Here is a 5,040-nt window from a genome sequence, read left to right as displayed (position 1 = left end):
TTCTTCAGGGTGTGTTGAGTTTGTGTGGCTGGGTTTACCCATTTCTCAGGGTATACCAGATCAAACATGGACAACAAACAAACACAAACATGAATGCATCGCATGTAAACAGTGTTCAGTGTTTGGTCATTTTATCATGTTAGGATAATTCCTATAATTTATATTACTTTCAGAAGTAAAGGCAGACAGATTGACAACATTGCACCTAGACAGGAATACCTATAGTGTACTATGGAGCAGCCAAAGTTGAACCTGTACTCTACACCTGTGTGCGGTGTGTGTAAGAGAGAAAAAGAGCACCTGCACCTGTGTGTGTGTGTGTGGCGTGTGCGTGTGTGTGTGTGAGAGAGTGTGTGTGTGTGTGTGTGAAAGAGAGAGCAGAACAGAACAGTGTTTGTGATGAAGTAATTCTTCATCTGATGATTCTAGAACTCCGGTGACCTTCTCAAGTATTTCTGACATCTCAGAGCGTGGATTTCATTCATCATTTCAAACAATGATGGTAAGACTAAAAATAAAAAGATTTAGATTTTATATTATTTACATTAAAATGTTCAATTTAATTTGTCTTTGCCTTCCTTCCCTCCCTCCCTCCTTTCTAACTATCTCTCTGTCTTCCATTCTTTCTCTGTCCAGATTCAGTGTGTTGTAGTTCTCCTCCTGCCCTGGCTGGGGCAGTGTTCCCTCCAGTATCCTACTGACTGTGCAGACCTGCTCTCAAGTGGCAGCAGAGTCAGTGGGGTTTACACCATCTATCCTGATGGCGTTAGAACTGGTGTTCAGGTTTACTGTGATATGGGCTGTCAGGACACCAAGGAGGAGGGAGGATGGACTGTGAGTTGTCTCTCAGTTGTTGTTTTCATCGGTAGATCTCTCTCTCTGTCTTTCATTCTCTCTCTCTCCCTCTCTCTCTCTCTCTCTCTCTCTTTATATATATATTCCTACATACATACATACATACATACATACATACATACATACATACATACATACATACATGCATACATACATACAGATCTCTCTTTCTTTCATTCTCTCTCTCTCTCTCTCTCTTTATATATATATTCCTACATACATACATACATACATACATACATACATACATACATACAGTACATACATACATACTGTACATACATATGTAAATAATTCAACCCATGACTTGCCAAAGCTTACCAAAGTCCCACAGGGCCACCCATAATGGCCAGGTACATCAGTGATTCAAACAAAACATTGAAAAAATTGGACAAATGTTGGTTCATTGGAAGTGCTATAGACATAAACAGAGGGATTTCCAGCAAGCAGAGAATGTTTCATAACACTGTGTTTTTATTCTATAATTATTCAGTTCTCAGAATGGTTAAATGCAAAAGTTCTGATACACTAATGTATGTTTTTTAATACAAAATTAATTCATGTTGGACACATTTTTAGCTGTTGATAAATACACATCTAGTTCTGTCTCCTGTCTGAGGTTTCATATGTGTGCAGGTGTTTCAGAGGAGAGTGGATGGTACAGTGAACTTCATCAGGCCCTGGATACCAGTACAAGGACGGGTTTGGGAAACGCCTCTAGCGAGTACTGGCTGGGTAAGGTCCAATGGATGAATAAGGCCATTTCAGATATTCCCTTTGGGAGTAGTTTGAAAGTGATTTACTAGGCATCAAACCTACTCAACCAGACCAGTGGCCGACTCTAGTTTACTTTCATTTAATCTGATTTTGTTTTCTGGCTGCAGGATTAGAGTCACAACACCAACTCACCACCAACAGGGAGCACGAGCTGAGAGTGGACATGGAGGACTTTGAGGACAAACAGGGTTTTTGCCAGGTACTCCTCCTTCGCTGTCCGGATCAGGAGATAGAGGGGTAACAGCTGACTGTCGGTGGCTTCAACAACGGAGGCGCTGGTTGAGTTGGGGAAATGAGAACTTAAAGATGGGGTGTGTTTAACTGTATTTCATGCTCATAATGATAGCCTCTGCATGTGATATGGTGCTGTATTTAGTCAAAATATTGCAATTTAAAATTGTAATTCCTCTATTATAAAATAAATGTATATTATATAAATAAATATATAACAGAAAGATATAGATATGTATTTCTGAAAATAACATATTTCATTGAAATGCTTAATCTAATATTTCAAGTCAAATAGAAGATAATGAATAATGAACTCTGCCATTGCCAATAGGCTTTGTGCTTCTGATTCACAAGTAGTCTGTTCACTCAGTTGTAACAAGAATTCATTGTAATTTTGAAGTCAACAGGCAATACGTTGCTTTTGTTACACCGGCAACTTTAAACTTCCATTGTCATGAAAGACTTTTTTTCTCAGTGGGAACTTACCCATCAAACGGCCACAAATTGGATATTTGGATTTGATGTTTGGACAAATGTTGTTTTGCATGTGTGTATGACATATGTATTCATTTACCTTTAAAGGAGACTCTTGCTTACCACAATGGCAAAAAGTTCACCACGTTTGACAAGGACCAAGACAGCCATTCTGGAAATTGTGCCGACACTTTTTTCGGGGGCTACTGGTATGATGAATGCCATGTTTCCAATCCCAATGGCCTTTACTTGTGGGGCAATACAAGCCACTCTGCTGTTGGTGTGAATTGGCGTGCCTTTAAAGGATACCCATTATTCACTGAAATCCATCACTATGAAGATTAGACCTGTGGCTTAGGCAGCTGTTGAAGAGTCTGTGTGTTAGAAGGGATGCATTCTGAAGAAGTGCACATATTATTAACTCTCTGTGTCTCTTCCATCTTTTGGGGTGTTTATGAAGCATGAAGCGTGAAGTGGGTCATATAAGTTCCACTGCCCACACAAGCTTATTAAAACTTAATCAATATAATGAATTGGACAGGGATGCCTTTTATTCAACTAAAATACAGTTGTTTTTACCTCTGCATTAGTCAATCTATTTGTGTGTTTAAAGATCTTTCTTACACGATGGTCTGTGCAGATCAATGTCTTTATAACTGTAATGGGTGTGGTGTATTTCTCGGGGTGTTAAAGCATAATAAAAATCTGAAGCATAATTGTTGCCCTGTCCTGGAGTTTATACTTGGATCTTGTTGGCCTACAAAACCCTATCAGAGCTTAACCTTTAAAAATGAACGTGTTAATAAATCAACAAGACATTAAGATGACATTTATCTTCAGCTGTAGCTGTTTCCATGAGTCATTCTATCTTCATATTCGAGACTCTTGCTGATCTGTCTCTCCCTTGATGGTCTATGCAGTGGTAAAGCTTCCTGTGTAATGGGTGATTATTTCTGGGTGTTAAAGCTCAGTGACTAGTCAAGTGTGTTTACCTGTGTAGGCCCATGTAAATATGACTTCATAACTTTGTGATGTGTGCAGATTCATTCAGTGACAACAGTCATCCACACTGGCTGCTCACCCCTTCACACTCATGAACTTAATGCCCACACTGGCATCCCTGCCATCCCCCCATCTCTGTAGCTTAAAAAAGTGAACTTGTTCAACCAGGTTTTTGTAAGATGTGACATAATTGGCGAGATGACAAACATTTTTTCACAACACACACACACACGCACACACCCACAAACCACACACACAGGCGTATGATTGGTGCTTTGAAGGTTGAACTCTTATATATTTTATGTTTTGTATGAGTGTAATGCAGGGTTTATCTGTGGCACAGTCAGACACAGTTCTTCCCTTTCCTGAACCCAGTTTGCAGTTTTTTTTCAATCATTTTCACTCTTGTCTCAATACCATGAACACTTTTCCCAAACACTTCACACAGTGGACTTTACCAAACACACAGCTTCAGCATATCAGTTTTACCTTTAGTGCAAAATGCACCACCACCACCAAAACACAAACTCATGCTGCTGTAACTTTAGCAAATGTTCTCTCTCAGAGTACAATGACCTAAAACACTTCACATTTACAGTAACATTCTCCTATTGAATTGCATCTTGGAAATACGTCAATCCAAGCCAAAGTATCTGAAGACAGTGTTCATTATGTTGGTTTGCCTCTCAACAATAGATGTCACAATTGAGTGTGGTAAATGTATTGTAATTGTAAATACAGTAAATTAATGTTTTATCAGAAACCAAGAATAACAATTTTCACTTTTTGTAATGTAAACTACGTAATACATGATAAACAAACAAATCACAAACACAACAGTATTCTTCAGTGTGCTTTACTGTGTTTACTGCACAGGAAAAAAAGAAAAATGGAAGTCTGCTATAGTCCTAAGTAGTGCTGATCCATGATGTCCTCTGTATTTTGCCAGTACTGAAGATCTCACTGTTGAGTAAATCAGTACTGTAGATCACACTGTTGAGTAAATCAGCAAACAGCAAGAATTCTGGCTCCCAATAAACAGTTATGTGCCCAAGAAGCACACAGATTAGTCCCTCATTAGGCCTAACAAGGTACACCTGATCTCAACTGGTGACGTGTATAAAAGAAACCTGTCCAAAGAATCATACTTCACACCTTCAACCTCACCACCATGGGCAAGACCAAAGAGTTGACCAAGGACGTCAGAGATAAGATTGTTAGACCTGCACAAGGCTGGAATGGGTTACAAAACCATCGGCAAGCAGCTTGGTGAGAAGCTGACAACTATTGGTGCGATTATTCGTAAATGGAAGCAACACCAAACAACTGTCCATCGCTCTAGGTCTGGGGCTCCATGCAAAATATCCCCTCGTGCGGTATCGGTGATCATCCGAAAGGTGCAGAATAACCCCAGAACTACACAGGGGGAGCTTGTGAATGATCTCAAGGGCAGCTGGGACCACAGTCACCAAGAAAACCATGGCAACACACTACGCCGTAATGGTTTGAAGTCCTGCAGAACTCGCAAGGTCCCCCTGCTCAAGGAAGCACATGTACAGGGCCGTCTGAAGTTTGCCAATGAACACTTGAATGATTCTAAGGAGGATTGGGAGACAGGATGTGGTCAGATGAGACCAAAATCAAGCTCTTTGGCATCAACTCCACTTGCCGCGTTTGGAGGGGGAAGAATGCCTGAATATG

The 5,040-nt window shown here is 40.1% G+C and overlaps 1 pseudogene; it reads left to right on the top strand.

Moving 5' to 3' along the window:
- The first annotated feature begins 627 nt into the window (after positions 1-627).
- LOC122131157 lies at positions 628-2,695 on the top strand (annotated as a pseudogene).
- Positions 2,696-5,040: the final 2,345 nt, after the last annotated feature.

This window comes from Clupea harengus, unplaced genomic scaffold, assembly GCF_900700415.2.
Source record: "Clupea harengus unplaced genomic scaffold, Ch_v2.0.2, whole genome shotgun sequence".
Lineage (NCBI taxonomy): Eukaryota > Metazoa > Chordata > Actinopteri > Clupeiformes > Clupeidae > Clupea > Clupea harengus.
Note: the sequence above shows the minus strand (reverse complement) of the source record. Positions and strands in the feature narration are given on the sequence as shown.